The sequence below is a fragment of the Choloepus didactylus genome, chromosome 8, assembly GCF_015220235.1.
Source record: "Choloepus didactylus isolate mChoDid1 chromosome 8, mChoDid1.pri, whole genome shotgun sequence".
In the NCBI taxonomy this organism is placed as follows: domain Eukaryota; kingdom Metazoa; phylum Chordata; class Mammalia; order Pilosa; family Megalonychidae; genus Choloepus; species Choloepus didactylus.
In genome coordinates, this window is record NC_051314.1 from 43,278,245 (window position 1) to 43,297,084 (window position 18,840).

The 18,840-nt window shown below is 37.2% G+C and overlaps 1 pseudogene; it reads left to right on the forward strand.

The window, feature by feature from the left end:
• The first annotated feature begins 1,105 nt into the window (after positions 1-1,105).
• Positions 1,106-18,840, forward strand: part of LOC119542612 — a 95,023-nt pseudogene continuing 77,288 nt past the window's right edge.

Here is an 18,840-nt window from a genome sequence, read left to right on the forward strand (position 1 = left end):
TATCTTCTACCACTATAAAGAATACTTCTCCTTTTGTTGAAGTCATGGTAAATTTTTATCAACTTTATCCCCTTACCTTCTCAACCTTTCTGTCCCTGAGACTAGAAAACAGTAGAGATGTTCTGAGAGGAATTTGACCTCTGGCTTCTATATTTCCTTTTGATTATACCCTCTCGCCTTCCCTGGGACAAGTGACACAGCTAATATGGGAGTAGCTCTGGAAGTGACTAGCTATTTATATATCCCAATTCCCACAGGTGATGTATTGTGCAGTCATCTTCTCACCCACAAGTTATAAAAATACAGAGGTTTTTCTTTCTCCATAGTTTTATATTTCGCACAACTCCAATAGCATTGCACAGCACTTATTCTGTTTAATAAACACTGCTCTTTCTCTTCCACTGCTACAATCTGACAGTTCATTTGTAATAAAGTTCTTAGATTTGGTAATATGAGTGGTTTTAGCAGCACAGATCTTGTTTGTAACTACAGTCATCTCATTATGAAGTCTCCAGGGACAAAACGGATGGGCCATAAACTAAAGCCTTGCTTGAACTATATAACCAAAACAATATCAGCAGCAGCAACAACAGAGTAGCTAATGTGTCTAACAGAGGCCTGAACTGGGCTACTTGTAGTAATGGATCTCCATCCAGTTCCCAGATGTGGGTCAGATCAAAGAATTACAGCCCCTTCATTGATGATAAAGATGGTACATTGAGGGACATCTATGATAATATCTGAAGTACACGGTGTATGCATTCCTATTTGCTTCTCCAAAAGAGCTAATATATATTAAACAGAGTAGTAGTGAGTTAGGGGAAGGGAAATTCCTAGGTATTATATGGATTATGGAACACTGGTCTTGAGATATTACAAATCCCTGTTGCATCAAAATGCCAAAAGGGAAAGTAGTGCTGTATGGGGATCAAGTGATAAATAGAGTTCTGTCCAAAGTACATTTTAGTGTCAGCAGTGTATAAACACCACTGTACTTTGGGTTCTTTCCCTAGTTGTTAAGTGTCTCATTGAAATATAACTACTTGACAACTGCAGAATACCCACACATTTGCTACCAAACTGAGTACTGAGAGCTACTACTGAAGGATGAACAAGTGAGAGATAATGGAGTCCCACCACCACAGGCAGCAAAATAGCAACTTAAAAGACTACTGAGGACTTCTGTATCTAGGTATGTTCTAGCAAGTAGTAGCAGGCTGCTGCTCCTGCTGCAGAAACTAGGAAAATTTAGATAAATTACAAAAGTTGCGTTTTCAAAGGTATGAGACAGTTGTAGAGGTAATGAAATCTAGATTAAAATTCCAGTGAGGGAATAACTTTTCCTGGTGAACTGATAAACTAGTCTTTTTTAGACCCTTGTGGACATTTGCTGATTCTGGGCACAGACTGCAGATCAGATTTATTCAAGCAGAGAGACTGCTGAGAAAGGAGAGACCAGAAAGCTATTAGATGACATGCAGGACTGGAAAAATAAAGTGGAAAACTAAGGAGCTTCAAATGCTTGACTGGTTCTCTCCACAGGACATTTTCTGAGTTCTGGGATTATGCAGGAGTACAGAGAGTTAAGAAAAATGTTCTGAAAGGCAGGTTGAAATGTCCTGTAGTCTTAAGATACTCAGGAAACAAAGACCTGCTGGGGGAAATGGCTGGATTCAACACATAGCTGGTTTGCCTTAAAGACATTGGCCAGATTTTGAAACTGCATGAAAGAAAGAGTGTGAATCTTGGCTGAAAACTTCTGAAGGGTAGATCCTGACATTTTATTTTTAAAATTTAAGAACTATTCTTTTTTTTTCCATTGGTAAATATATAATGTTAATATGCCTAAAGGTAATGAAAATAGACTTTGAATCCAATTGAACTTAATCTTATGAAATATTTCAAAATAATTATCAAGCTCTGACTTGAAAACAGCACATGGTATTGCTAGATCAGTCACCTTGCAGGTAGCCAGGAGGCTAATAGAAAAGCACATGAACCATCAGCAGACACAAATCTCTGCTATATGTGAAGACCAAGATTCAGGATTGCTTCCATGAACAGTAGCCAGTCGGACTACAAAAGAGACAGTTACTCCATTTGACTTCCCGTCTTTGAATCCATATTGCATTTCAAAGCAGAGTAGTAAGCACCGGATGTCTCATTGTGCTTGCTTTCTATAGGGCGTGCATACTCAGATGAGGATACCCACGGACAAAGGTGACTGGTCTTCGGGCTCTATGCAAACCAGACCCAGAGGGTGAAGAAATAAAAATAGTAGTATCCTGGCACCCTGGCACTCTATTTGTAGCATATCTTTGCATCACCTAACACTGCGAAGCTTTGCTTTAGTAAATCATTCAAGGATCAAATGTGGGAGGCCATCCATATCATTCTGTGCCTGAAAGTGTCTTTATTTTGAGATCGCATATGTGATCAGTTTATTTGTCTTTCTTTATCTTACATTTAACTCAAGGTGGTTCTTCAGTCCTCTAAATTCCTCTAAATTTGTTGAATATTGATTTGCCTCCATTCTCTTTATTTTGTCCTGCTGGAACTTCTTTGATATATGTATATTGAATTTATGAGTTCTTTTATCAAATCTCTTAATCTTTAAAACTTTTTCAGTATCTCTAATTCTTAGTTTTTGTTGTGATGTAAACCACAGGTAGAATTATATATAATTACAAGAATAGTTTAAAGAAATAAGACCTTTATAGCTCTCCAGAAGATCCCAATGTTTTCCTCCTTCTTCACAATTTCCTCCATATGTCCCTCAAATCAACCACTATCCTGACTTAAATCTCACCTGTTCTATGTATCTTTTCCTCATTTTCTTGTCATTTATGAATGAATGAATTAATTACATTCCATTTTACCCCACAATCAAACTTGGAAGTTGAGCATTCTTCAGTATTTTAATGATTTTTTCCATTAATTCTATAATTCTATACGTTTTATAAATTCCAACATTCATACTTAAGGTTTAGAGGTATTAAATATTTCAGTGCTCTTCATGAACAATACAAGGGATTTAGAACACTTAAAACCATTTAAACTTTCTTAACTAATATGTTTGGATTGACTGACATTTCAATTCTTTTTTTCTAATCCCACAGATTTTGTGATTGTTTTGATACAATCAATGCCATTTGCATTTATGCCCATAATTATCACTCTTCTTATGTATTTAGGGTCTTTTATTATAAGCTCATTTTCATCAAGCACTATTTATTATACTACTATGTGAGTGTTCTCTGTGCCTAGGATATTAAAGTGTCAGTGCCAAGCAATGTGGTGTTCATTTTGTCCAAGGGCCCCAGCGGTTTCAATGACCTTAAACCGGTTTGTATGTTAAAGTCTTATCGTGTGGTTCTTGTGCAAAGAATGTAGCATATGCATAAACTCAGGTAGTAGGATTCAGGTTTTATGTCTTCAAATTCAAATTATGTCCTGAATAACACCAAGCTTTCAGATTCTTCTTTTGCTTAGTTGGTGGAAATCTTCTAGTCTGTGAGGCAAGGGGCACTAGAGGGATCCAGGGATTGGTATTAGATTCTCTGTCTTTTGTTGAATCCAGGACTGTATCTCTTGTGTCTTCTGGGATATTAGGACAAGTGCATGATGACTATACCAAATACGACAATTTAGCAGGGTCACTATGATACTAGTTTTGATTTCTCTACATTTCTTGCATCTGATAATTTCCCTTGAATTTTTGAGCTTGCACATATCCTGGTGTTGTTTTTGTTGTTACAAGTATTCCAGCTTGTCTTTGTGTTTGGAGTACTCCTTGAATTTGCTCTGTTTACATATGTCTCTTTAATGATATTTTTAAAACACAAATTTGTATCATCATTTTGTCTTCTCCTTAAAAGATCACTTCCTGTTTTGGTTTGCAAAACCTGACAGAATTCAATGTACCAGAAATGGGTTGGCTTTTACAATGGGATTTATTAGTTTACAAATTTATAGGTCTAAAGCCATTAAAATGTCCAAATTAAGGCATCCACAAGACAATACTTCTCCGAAGAAAGGCTACTGGCATCTGAGGTTCCTCTGTCAGATAGCTAGGCACATGGCCGACATCTCCTGGTCTTTCTCTTCTGGGTTTTATTGCCATCGGTTCCTGGCTTCAGTGGCTCTCTCAGCTCCTCTGGGGCTTTCTCTCCAAGCTCTCTGGGTCTTTTCTCTCTCTGCTTTCTGGGCTCCCCCTGTCCTTTATCCTCTCTTAAAGAACTCCCATAGAAAGAATTAAGACCCACCTTTAATTGGGTGGGTCACTTCTCAATTGTAACAACCTAATCAAAAGGTCCCACCCATAATAGGCCTGCACCCACAAGAATGGATTAAAAGAACATGACATTTTCTGGGGTCCATAACAGCTTCAAACCAGCACACTTCCCATTAAACTTGGAAGAAAGCATATACTTCTTAACATGTCCCATGAGGCCTGGCATGATTCAATCCTGGCCTCTTTGAAACTGCAACTTGTGTCACTCACTCACTCATGAGTGCTGGTCTCCAAAGGTTCTCAAACACACAGAGCTATTTCCTCAATTAGGTTTTTACCATCTTATTGTCACTTAGTCTTGAGTATGCTTCCCCTAGCATTGATGTGCCTTCAGTCCTTCTCGTTCTTCAGATTTTAACTTATTTATCCCCTCCTCAAAGAAGCTGTGACTGACCAGAGTAAAGGTAGAGCTCCACTCATTTCCTGCTAATATATTTTGTTTCATTCTAATCACCTATAACAATTTGCTAGTAATTTATATTTTCTGGTTTCAGTTTCTCTTTAAATTTCTCACTCTAAAATTTGAGCTTCATGAAGTCAGGGACCATTTCTGGGTCTTTCTCCTTTGCATCCACAGCATCTAGCTCATGTCAGTTACTCAATAGTCATTGAGTAAATACTGATTGATTTATGCTGAATGAATCAATGAAATATTGACATAAAATACATACTGATAGTACTGTGCTAAATTCTGCTTTAATTTTTGCCATACACATCTTGTATGATTCTTGAACTTGTCTGGTAACAAGTTTTTGGATTGTTGTTTTTTTTTTTTTTTAAGTTGTAGATGAAAAGAAACACATATTTGCATTTATTTTCTGTATTCCTCAATCTCTCCCACTCTGTTGCTCTATTTCTTTTTGTGTGTGAGTGTGTATAATTTAAAACAAATGCAAGCACAACATATTACAAAACTTTTGAATTGTATTGTGTTAGATTATTATATTTCAGAGAAATAAACTGACCTGCCCTTGAGGACAAGTGGTTTTTGAACACAGTATAATTTTTCTAGATTTACTAAGTAAACACATTTAATATATGTTGTTTAAAATGCTTTTTATTAAGATTAAAAGGCTATAAGTGTTTTACTTAATTTACAGTTCTTTATCCCACACAGGAGATAAAGTGCACAGAATTTCAATAGTATGATTCATAGCTAGATATCTGTTTACAGTCATCTCTTTGATAAAACAGGTCAGTGTTATGCTTCAGTAGGCTGAGAAAATTAGCATGATTAGTTCTCATTAATGTCACAGTTAAGCTTTTGCTTATAATAAGGACAGGTTCATTCAAACAAGATTCTTGCAGAACTCAAATGTCTGTCACACAGTGATTGTCTTTTCTGGCACCATTAATTTCATGTCAACCAACAGAATATTATAGGAAAAGTTGCACAAACAATTCAAGTCCAGAGACTAAAAACTAACTATATAAATTTAACAATTTTGTGAAATAGATTCATATATAAAATGATAATACATCTGCTATATGTAGTTTATTTTCTTTGAATGACGTAATTTTATTTCTGATAATATTAGGAATATATGTTAAATTTTAAGAGATTGAGGAATACGCAGAAGCAAAAGTATAAAAACCCCAAAACAATCACCAACACACCTAAAATCCAGTGAAAATAATCATCATCATGTTGGTATATTTCCTTCCTGGTACCACTATTGATATGCCTGAGGATGACCCAAACTAAATCACATTCTTGGGAATCTTATGAACTGTGGCAGATTGAGAAGTATGCATTTTAAATCTTAATCCAATTCCTGTAGATGTGAGCCCACTGTAATTAAGACCTTTTGAAGATGTTGCTTTTGGTTAACTTGTGGCCAACTGAATTAGGAGGGGTCTAAATTCTATTACTGGAGGCCTTGTAAAGAGAAAGCTGCTGGGATGAGCCAGAAGCCAGAAGTGAGTGGGAAGTAGGAAATCAGCAAGAAGCTGAAAGTTAACAGGAACCTAGAAGAGAAAGGAAAGGACAGTGTTCTGTGCTTCCAAGGAACCCAAAGATGGTAGGCAGCTAGCAACAGAACACCACAGTCTTTGAGAAGAAAGCATCACCTTGCTAAGGCCTTGATTTCTAACTTTTCCTAGCCTCAAAACCATGAGTCAATAAATTCCCATTGTTTAAACCAACTGACAGTGGAATACCATGATGGTGGATAAGGCACCCCATAAGTCCACAGATGGTAGTTTTGGCAGAATAGTTGCATTCAGGGAAGGCAAACCCATAACTGTAGTATGTGTCTATTTCAGTTAGAACAAATTGCTGCCCCTTACATTATGGAAGTGGTCCAGTGTAATCAACCTACCACCAGGGAGCAGGCTGATCATTTCGGGGAATGGTGCCATACTGGGGACTGAGAATGGGTTTCTGCTTCTGGGAGATTGAGCACTCAGCAATGGCTGTGGCCAGGTTGGCCTTTGCGAGTGGAAGTCCATGTTGCTGAGCCCATGCATAACCTCCATCCCTATCATATGACCACTTTGTCCATCAGTCCATTGTGCAATGGCAGGAGTGGCTGGTGTTCATAGAACAGGTCATCTTATCCACTTAATTATTAAAACCTTCCTCTGCTGAAGTCACCCTTTGGTGAGCATTTACATGGGACACAAATATCTTCATGTTTTTTGCCCACTCAGGAAGGTCTATCAACATACCTCTTCCCCAGACCTCTTTGTCACCAATTTTCCAATCATGTTCTTTCCAAGTCCCCCTTAACTCCACAAAACTCTGTTATGAGGTCAAAAATACTCTCACCCAGACCCTTGCCTCATACAAGAGTGTGATTAGGAGAATCAAATGGTGATATTTTGCATATCTGTATTGCCAACTCATGCCATGGACTGCCATTGACATCTTGAATATTGGAAATAGAGTCATTAGTGCCTTTGAATCTAATCAGAGTAGAAAACCAATTGTAAAAGCCCATTTTAAGATTCTGTTTCTCAAGAAACACTCCCAGTACCAAACTGTATTTGTCAGTGTTCTCTAGGGAAATGGTGATCTCAACTATTGAGTCTACAGACATGTTTTAATAGGCTAATACAGTGTTTAAAAATAAGCATGCATGATATGGGGCAAGATATGTATTCTCCATTTAGGCCAACTTTACTTACTGTACCTTTACTATGGGTAGAGTTTCATCCATTATATTATTTGCATTTCTCTGGAAGGCATTTTAGTTCTCAAACTTTGTATAAGATGAAAAATGATGGTGGTTAGAACTCAGCTTTGAGAAGCTCAAATTGTTTTTACTTGTTTTAGAACAGTGCTTATCAAAATATCTCTGGTAAATGGCCATGATTCATTCTGTATTATGTATTTTTGAAAAAATGTCCAATATATTGAGGATTGACACTTTGATAAATTACAACAAAAATGTCACAGGAATGTCAATTTGGCATAAAAGTTTCTAAATACTTTCTCTATTTTCTATACTTATCTCATGGCTTACTGGCTGTTAAGAATTTTCATGTTGGTTTCAGGGCATAAAACACATTAGAATAGCACTGCTTAAAGGAAAAGAGTCTAAAATTCAGAAGGGTAGATAGGGTAAATCATAATTAATATATATTAGAAAAGTTTTTCCTTTGATATTTTAGGAATAGTTTCTCTCTTCTGACCTTACTGTCTTTTCCCAGGTATGCTATTGCTTTGAATTTCTGACCAAAACAAGCCCTGTCACCTATTGATTTGGAAGTTCTTTCTATCTTTTGAAACCTTGCCTTCAGACTTTCAGTTTTCCTGATCATCTAGCCCTGGAGAAATCCTTGCTACATTAGCTTCTGATTTATTTCACTCTTTACTTGTGATGGAAGTCACAAATCAGGGAAACATTTATGAATTTTTGCTTGCTTACTTACAATTTATCTTCATGGCTCCATATAAGAGCTATTATTGGAGATTTTTCTGGATCTACATCAATTCTCAGAAGTACCTGTTTCAAAATAGTGAATGAGGGGAGAACCCAAGATGGTGGATAAGTAAGACAGGGCAAAAAAACACCTCCATGAAAAATACTAGGTAAAAGCCAGAAAGTGACCCAGAACACCAGTCCAGCAATGCACCAGAACAAGGTCTGCTAAATCCACAGGGACCGTGCATTTGGTGAAACTGGGAGTCTGCATTCTGAAACAAGTGAGTGAGCCAGCTGAAAGTCTGGCAACTGTGCTGCAGTGTGGGGAAACCATGGGCTGGCATTTGGGGATGGACTAGTTCTTTAAAAAAAAATCCTGGGACCAACTGTGGATACAGCAGTGAGAACCGCAAAGTGAAGCACGGCAGGAGTGGGCTCTCCCAATGCCTCAGTGTCTGGCATGAAGGATAGCCCTACACACACCCACTGCTGATTGTCTTGTGGCCAAGGGGGCAGAGGGGAGCCAAAAGGAGAAAGAAACTGAGCCCCTTGCAACCATCTCCCTGGCAGCCTGGGGATGTTTCTGCCCAGGGCCGGATCCACAGCCCAGAGCCACACCAAGAACCCAGTGTGACGGGGAGTAATTCCCATAGCACCAAGCACATGCCACAATATTGGCCATGGACAGTGGCCTTCAGGGCACCCACAGATAATTGTCCTGGAGCTGGGGAGGCAGAGCTGTGCGAAGAGGGGGAAATTAATACACCCCATTCAACCATCTTTACAGCAGGCTGGGAATGCCCCTGCATGGCCTGGCAGCCCAGGGCTTCCCTGGAGGGCCGGTGCACACTTGTGATGTGGTATAGCCTTCCCTTGGCAGGGGTCCTGGAAGAGCACGGCTAAGAAGGGGGACCCGCTTGGAAACCCCAGGGACCCTACGCCAGTGCCAGGGACTTCTGGGTCAGTGGCAGAGATGATCTGCAGTGGGACTGAGGTGAAGGCTTGGACTCTTGCAACAGCCTTAAATCTCTGGGAACACCTAGGAGGTTTGATTATTAAAGCTGCCCTTCCTCCCTAACTGCTCAGACACATGCCCCACATTCAGGGTGGACAGCACCAACAACACACCCAAACTTGGTGCACCAACGGGACCCCACAAGAACCAGACCCTCTACACACCACAAAGACAAAGCTGGGGAGAACTGACTTGAGGGGAATAGGTGACTCGTGGATGCCATCTGCTGGTTAGATAGAGAAAATGTACGCCACCAAGGTGTAAATCTGACAAATTAGAGATTAGTATTTTATAGACCCTGAAAGAACCCTATCAAGTAAAGCAAATGCCAAGAGGCCAAAAACAACAGAAAATCTTAAAGCATATGATAAAACCAGATGATATGGAGAACCAAAACCCAAACACCCAAATCAAAAGATCAGAAGAGACACAGTACTTGGCACAATTAATCAGAGAACTAAAGTCAAACAATGAGAGCATGGCACAGGATATAAAGGACATGAAGAAGACCCTAGAAGAGCATAAAGAAGACATTGCAAGAGTAAATAAAAAAATAGAAGATCTTATGGAAATAAAACAAACTTGGCCAAATTAAAAAGACATTGGATACTCATAATACAAGATTAGAGGAAGCTGAACAACTACTCAGCATCCTCAAGGACCACAGAATGGAAAATGAAAGAACAAAAGAAAGAATGGGGAAAAATTTAAAAAATCTAAATGGATCTCAGGGATATGATAGATAAAATAAAACTTCCAAATTTAAGACTCATTGATGTCCCAGAAGGGGAAGAGAAGGGTAAAGGTCTAGAAAGAGTATTCAAAGAAACTGTTGGGGAAAACTTCCTAAACCTTCTACACAATATAAACACACAAAGCATAAATGCCCAGCGAACTCCAAATAGAATAAATCCAAATAAACCCACTCCAAGACATATTCTAATCAGACTCTCAAATACTGAAGAGAAGGAGCAAGTTCTGAAAGCAGCAACAGAGAAGCAGTTCACCACATACAAAGGAAACAACATAACGCTAAGTAGTGACTACTCAGCGGCCACCATGGAGGCGAGAAGGCAGTGGCATGGCATATTTAAAATTCTGAGAGAGAAAAATTTCCAACCAAGAATACTTTATCCAGCAAAGCTCTCCTTCAAATTTGAGGGACAGCTTAAATTTTTCACAGACAAACAAATGCTGAGAGAGTTTGCTAATAAAAGACCTGCCCTACTTCAGACACTAAAGAGAGCCCTACCGACAGAGAAACAAAGAAAGGAGAGAGAGATATAGAGAATTTTAACAGACATATATAGAACATTACATCTCAAATCACCAGGACACACATTCTTCTCTAGTGATCACGGATCTTTCTCCAGAATAGACCATATGCTGGGACATAAAACAAGCCTCAATAAATTAAAAAAAAAAAAAAAAATTGAATTCCTTCAAAGCACATTCTCTGACTACAATGGAATACAAATAGAAGTCAATAACCATCAGAGACAAAAAATTCACAAACAACTGGAGGGTAAAAATGAGGGGGAGATCAAAACATTCCTGGGTAATCAAAAGCTGAGGGACTTCATCACCAGTAGATCAGTCCTATAAGAAATGCTAAAGGGAATTGAGCAGGCTGAAAGGAAAAGACACTAAACAATTGACTGAAACCACATGAAGAAATAAAGATTTCCAGTAAAGATCGCATGGTAAATATAAATACCAATACTACTGTATTTTTGATTTATAACTCCACTATTTACTTCTAACAGGATCTAAAATACCTAAAGTGTAATGATATATCAATGGTTTTGGACTCAATGTAAAATATGTAATTTTTGACAAGAACTACATAAAGGTGGGGGAATGGAGGAGTAAAGGAACATAGTTTATGTGTCCTGTTGAAGTTAAGTTGGTATCAAAGAAAAACAAGATTGTTATAGACTTAAGAGGTTAAATTTAAGACCCACGGTAAACACAAAGAAAGTATCAGAGAATATGACCATAGAGATGAAAAGTGGAGTATGGGTTACGAGAAGTGGGGGAAGGGGCAATGGGGAGTTAAGAAATGAGTGTAGGGTTGCTGTTTGAGGTGAAGGGAAATTTCTAGTAATGGAGGGTGGGAAGGTGATAGCACTGCAACATTCTAAATGTGATTAATCCCACTAATGGAATGCTAGGGAAGGGTTGGACTGGGAAGATTTAGGCTGTATATATGTTTCCACAAGTGAAAAAAGAAAAAAAAAAAAGGAAGACTAAATAGATAATGACAATTAAATGCCAAGGATGATCCTGGATGGGATCTGAGAATGGAGGAGAGGAGGCTCCAAGGGACAGAGTTGGGACATAAGAAAAAAAAAAGGAAATATAGAATGTAAGCTTTGTATTGATGTTGAATTTCTTGAACTTCTTATCTGCGCTTAATGAGAATGCATAAAAGAATGTTCTTGTTCATGGGAAATGTATATGTGAATTTTATTGTTTGTTCAAGGATGTGTGCAGCCTGCTCTCATATGTTCAGAAGACAGAGCAGTAGATGATGGATGATAGATAGGGAGGGAGGGAGGGAGGAAAGGAAGCAGGGATGGAGGGAAAGAAAGAAATGGTTGTGTGACAGGATATTAAAGTTGGTGGATCGGGGTATCGGGGGAGGAGGGTTGGAGTATGCTGGAGTTCTGTGTAAGGGGTTTGTATTGTTTTTGCAACTGTTCCTGTAAGTTTCAATTTATTTCAAAATAAAATTTTTAAAAAAATAGTGAATGTGAGCAACCTTGAAATGCCTTTTAGTCTAGTTTAATCTCCACTCTAGCAAAAATTCCTTTAAGCTTATGGCACATGCTTGGTATTCTATTTTCTTGCTCATGTGACTTCCTATTAATTTTTTTTCTTTTGTAGAATTTTCTTTCTCCTTGTTCTTACAAAAGCACGTAATTTCCCCCTTAAATCAATCTATAATCAATCAATAATTGTGTAGTGAATAACAGCTTTATACATAGAATGAAGAACTAATCTATTTTATGTTTCAGAAAAATATGTAGCTTTGTATGCAACTATGCCCTTTTAATAGGGCAATTCAAAATTCTGACCATATCTTGAAAGGTCTATGGCAATGTGAGAATATTTTCTTTCCAGGGAGTAAAATGTCATTCATAATGTGTAATATTCTACTGTCAAAAATTATAAAATAGCCTATAAAATAAGTATTGAAATAAGAAAATTATTAAGAAAGAATATACTTGCATTACATCATAAATTCAAATAAAATAGTTAAAATGAGTATTATCATTATGGAAATGGTACAAATATTGTTTTATACTAAAAATTCAAAGTACTTTAAAATAGCTACTATATCATTAATGGAACCACTAGGACTATATAAGATGAAAATGTTCCTACTCTTATATAAAATATTTGGACAAGTATAGAAGGTAAAAAGAAATAATAGGCTAATACAACTGGTCATAAGAGAGTAATTAATATTGCTGCATTCTTCCATTGCTACTTTATATCCCTTTGTCCTCAGCCTGCACTTTGGCCTGTCAGAGACTGGGATACTCAAGCCCTCATTCTCAAAGACTGAATCCTCAAAAAATCTGCCATTATTGGGTTGGAGATTTTTCATTAACTTTTGCATCAGACATAGACATAGTAAGTCCTAGAGGAACCTCTGAATTCTAAGCATAGTCCTCCCTGTTTCCAGGGATTTTTATTTATATTTGAAATGCAAAAAAGGATAAATCATTTAATGAGCACCTCCTAAAAACAGTGTTGTGCTAGGTACTATATATAAGAAGATGCCAAGAGAAAATTGGTTCTTCATAATTGTACTGGGCCTGGATATATACAAATGTTTTTCAGTAGAGTGGCTAGAATGATCAAAATGACAACAAGAATCAGTAGGAAAAGAATAGTGAAAACAATAGGCAAAGAATTGTAACTTTTAACAAAATAACACTTAGCATAAACCAGAAGCTTTTTCACTTTGGGAGAGCAGCACCTGAAATGAAATCCTTTGACTTTGAGGTTCCAGTTTTACTAATGTAAGTCATAACTGCTTACAGTCTGGAAAAGAGCTAGGAAAAGAGGGTAGCCAGTAAACACTTACTCATAGAAACACACATGTTCTTATTTATGAAGATCAATGGTATTTTCAGGTTCCCAAATCCAGTATCAAATATCCACAGTGTACTTTTCAAGGAGTATTTTATTAGGTACACTGAAACTCATGGAAATGAAAGAATCAGGTGATAAGCCTCTACATCATAGTCGTCAGATTCTAACACCCATGAATTTTCTGTTTTGGAAGTTGAGGGTGGAGGAAAAAAAATGAATATTGCCTCCAGCTCCTCATTTCCCACCATAGTAGTAGTTATAAATAATTTGATATAACAAGGTACTCCTTTAGCACATAAATATGCATAGATTCTGGAAGCTATTTCATTTTGCTCAACTTTGTATGAATTCTATCACTTAGAGATTTGCCTCAGTAACTAGCAGGATGAAGATTGATAGCGGTAGCTTTAGGAAATGGGAATTAATAAAGGAGCGTGCCTTTAGAGAACACTGGACTTCGAATAGAAACCACCAACACTACTGTGATACTGTGATATTATAAAACCAATATATACTTATTATTTAGTAGTATTATATAATAATTATATAATTATTAATAATATGTTCCATGCATTGAAATGACATGCTAGATACTAAACGTGCTTATTATATTATTTAATCCTCAAAACACACTAATATTTTATATACCTTTTCAGTAAAGGACTGTGAAAAAGTTCTGAGATTGAAAGATCTAAAAATAAGTATTAGCTATTTTGAAGTTATGTTTTGAACCCTATGTTTTTGAACCCTCAGTGCCTATGCCTTAGTGAAAAACACTTTTATGCCTCTCTGTCATGTTAGGGTTTTGTGAATCTTGCCCCTCTTTTATGTACTCCACCCAGGAAGATGACTCATCCTTTCTCCCGTCTCTGGTGTGTGGTGTCCCAAGTTGGCCAATGTCAGTACCAGCAATCTGAGGTTGCTTCCAGTTTACAATGGCATAAATCTCATCATTACAAAGAGGTTTGGAATTTGTTCCATTGTAAACCTCCAAGTACTGTGGCAAAACCATCTCTCCAATACCCTGTCTGATACCCAGAGTCCCTTGGGGCTTACAGTTGTCCTGAGGAATGGGTAAGAGGGCAACATAATACAGTAATCAGATGGGTCCTGAACAAGTTTATGGTTCACCAATGGGCATCCCTTTTGCCTGGTATTCAAAGGTAAGTCTCTGGTGGTTAGGGAGTAGAGTTTTCACTTTGGAGTAGATGATTCGATAAACTGGCTGACAGCAAGGATATAGGGTGGAGAGGCAAGAGTCTCTACTAAGGTCCTCACTGGTGAGGAGTTCTGCCCAATTTAATTCTGCAAACTCAAAATATTTAGTGGTTCAGAGTAGTGCTTCTTCTGGCATACTCTTCTTCCTAGGTAGCCTCACCCCTATCCAGTCTTTTGGCACTTCTGTCAGCCTCAGATGTCCAGCTTCTTAAACCCTATTAATAAACCCTCCAAGATGTTCTTATCCCCTTTATTTCTTACTTACCCACATAAATAAGTATAGGTATGTATATGTATCCATAAATACACCAGGTTTATGTTTTTTCTGTTTTCACTATAGACTTTTGGACAATAAAGTAAAATTGTTGTCAATGATCAACCACATAGCCAACCAAATAATAAACTTTTTTTTCTGTTCCTCAATCACAAGGAGGAATCAGATTTCAAATACTTCCCAAAGGTTAAGAGGATGGATTAATTCAGTACAAGTTATGATAAGTCAAATAATTCCAAGGCAGGAGGAAAAATAAAGAAAAATAAAACTTAATTTTCACATTAGAACATATTAGATCCTGCAATAATTACCTAGGATGCACTGGTGCAGTCATTCTAGGCCCTCTCTCTCTCCATCTTGTCCCTAGATTCCTCTCAGGAAAGAAGAGGAATGAAAGCAAAAAAAAGAAGAAAGAGGAGCAAAGATATAGTAGCCACTTGTGACCAGGCGAAAGCCAGTTTGTTACACTTACTCATGGGGACATGTTGAGCCGATCCTAATTGCTGTTGAGGTTCTGTCATTCCTGCCACCAACAGTATCCAACAGTCCACACTTAACAGGGACATAAATCCAACAAGTAGACATTTATTATAGAATAAAATCAAGCTAACTATCCTCTCTGTTTATTTGTAGTTTCAAACATATCACAAAACCAAATCCCATGAAGAAAAGCTGTGTTCCTTGAACATGGTTAAAAAATGCATGTTTTTGTGAGCAGGACAAAATTAATGAGAAATAGTTTCCATTACTCCTTATTTTATACTTCATATTGAAAGATATCCATAGTAAATTCATTAGGGATGTCATGAAACTGCATATTCAATAGGTAGAAATAAATCAAACTTAACTCATTTACTGAATCAACTCTTACATGTGCCTGATACCAGCCATTGGGATAAACTCTGTTGGAAACAGTTAATGAAAGCATGATTTAAAGACTGAGGTTATGCACATCAAATTAGATAAAGTTCCAAAAGAGGGCCCAGGGTCAAGAATATGGGTGATGGAATGCATCCAGCAAAAAAGTAAAGATGTTTCTTTAGGCAGAAACCACAGAAAAAAAAAAGGATGATAAATAGAATCTTTAAGTAAGAAGGAAGGGAACTTCTAGTATCAACCTTCCTGGAAAGAAATCCTGGTTCTAATACCAATTATAAGTGTTAACTCATCTCAAATTGTAGAAATGAGTACACTGACTATCCCTGTATTGCAGAGCTGGTGAAATAATCTCATAAAACAATAAATATGAGATTCTCATTGCTGGCTAGTAGTAATTGCTTATATACTGTTGATAGTTGTCACATCATTAAGTTGATAGTTGAACATCATTAAGGTATTCAATAGAAGGAAGATTTATGAGTTGATTAGAAATTAATGATTAATGGCTCCAACCAACATTCTTAGTAAAATAGGAAACCAAAGCCACTTTGCTGAGGGGTTACAAGCATAAGAAAATTAGATAAAGTTTAGTATATGAGTGAAAGTACTTATTTATGATGTGACAGTGGATGCAAAACAAGTGGCAAAGTTAGATTTTAAAATCTTAGGGTATTGGATATTAGAAAGTCAGTCATATAGAAAGCATTGTGAATTAGGTCAGTGTAAATAAATAAATTTAGTTAAGGAAATTAAGTTAAAGGAGAGAGAAATATACCTTTCCCCTCCAAATTTTGATTAAGTAATTATGGCCAACATACAGGCACAGATAGGCTCTGTGGACCATATGATCTCCATTGCAGCTACTCAAATCTGCCATTGTAATATGAAAGCAGCCATAGAAAAGGCATAAACAAATGAGCATGTTTGTGTCCCCCCAAAATCTGTATTTATAAAAACACGTGGCCAGCTGGATTTGCTGATCCTTGATCTAGACATTTCTGTGACTTTCGGAAAGCTCCTTAACCTTGATAAGCCTTGACTTGCAGATCTTTAAAATATGGAAAATGACATTTTTCAGAGGGCTATCTTCCTTGAAGAACTGTTCGTGCATTAGAAATACTTGATGAACTTTAAAAACACAAATTCCAAAACCACTTGGGACTTATTGAATAAAAATTTCCAGGGCAGCATCTGGGATTGTTTTTCTAAAAGCCCTCAGAGTGGTTCTGATGAAGTCAGTCTAGCATCAGACAAAAAGATAACTGAAATAACAGCCATAAAATTCTTATTGAGGGAACAATATGAGTGCTCAAAAATGGTAACTTTGCAAATTATATGCAGTTGACATTAAACTAACAATGAATAACAGTGACAGCTCTTAGGAAAAAGTCATGAGGTGGCCTTATGAGGTAAGTCAGGGGCAAAAGAAGGCAAGAATGATAGATTTTCCTAACTTAGTCAAGCCTGAAGAGGTAAAAAGACTGATTTGATGAATGTACCCTGGGGATGTTTTAACACTGGTTTAATAGGGCTGTCTTCCATCTCTAACCTTCTCTCTTGAGTACAGCTTCTCTCTGATAGAAGCTTGGGGAATAATTCAGACATAGAACCTTATGTAATGTTCTCAGAATACATACATGCCTTTTCTTATCTCTTTGTATCTGGGCATGCTGTTCCCTCCCACAGAACTACTTTTATTCCCTTCACACACATATATTTAGGAAAATTCTACTTGTGCTTCAAAATGTGATAAAATTCATCTTAGATAATGATCTCCTATCAAGTGGGGCTGTATGATTTATTATGATAATTAACACACTCTTAAAATCATTGGTTTAAGTATCTGTCTCCTTCATCAGACTCTAAATCCAAGGAGGTCAGATACTAAGTTACATTCATCAGGGTATTCCCAGAATTTCACATAATACTTGGCACATCATTGACATATAATAAAAATTTGAAGTATGTATGGAAATTATTTAGAATATGGACATGTTTTGATATGGGTAGAACCATTATATAGAGCAATACTAAAGAATGAGAAGTAGAAATTGAAGATAAGATAATAAACACAAATATAACAATGGTAATATATAGAGAGCCTGTATCTGCATGTCATTAAGTGCACATTCCATGATATCAAAGGAAAAGAGGTAGGGAAGGAATTAAAGGAAGAGATAGGGTAAGGATTAGGGAAGAGGTAGGGTAGGGAAAGTATTAGAAGTGATAAAACTGACTAAATTACAAACCACACATATTTTTCCAAGATAGTAGAGAAAACAAAAGTGAACATGGGTGTCGTTCTATTAGTGGAGAAATTGCCACTAACATTTCTGGATGTGTTCATTTAGCTCTGCTCTGTTTCTGATGCTGAAGATGAATACCATCACACATTTGACTATGGTTTGTATGCATGGGGTGTCTATACTTTCTCCACAATTCTTAAATCAATAATTGGTGGGGAAGGACAGATGATGTACTGTTTCATGCTGCAACATAAATGAGCCTTTAAAACTTTATGCTAAGTGAAGAAACCAGTTAAAAAAAGACCCCATAGGAGGGGATATCATCAATATGCAATGTAAGAAATCCCCAGAAAAAAACTCTACAGAGATTCAGTAAATAAAAGAGAAATTCCACTTGCTTAGAACCCTGGAAGATGGTATAGACTGGAGAAGGACTCCATATACACTGAACTGATAAAAGAGAAAAATATCAGTTATGAAATTTGTCTCCATGACCAGCTAGTCCTCTTTCCCTCCCCCTTACTTCATCCCATGCAAAGCTTAGGAGTTCTCTTGAAGCAATGGTCTGGATCCAACACAGACTATACAGATGAGCTTGTAGAGTAAGTTAGAACCTCACACATATCCAGGCACAAGGACCCACGCCCTCAGAGATCCAGGGCAGAACAAAAGCCACTGTGGAGTACTGCATACAAAAGTGACTCTGAGGAGAAGGAATGGATGAAAAACCACAGCAGAATGGTGCTGGCCAAACAATGCACTCATTCAATCCAGTTACTATTGGTGGCTCCTTTAGTGCAAAATGGACTTTTCTGGAGCAACCCTACATTCTAGATTAACCCCATTTAGCAACTCTGGGGAGGAAAATCAGAGTCAGAAAAGTCTCACAGAGAATTAAAAAAAGGAGACATTTTTAAATGGATTGCTGCAAAGACCAG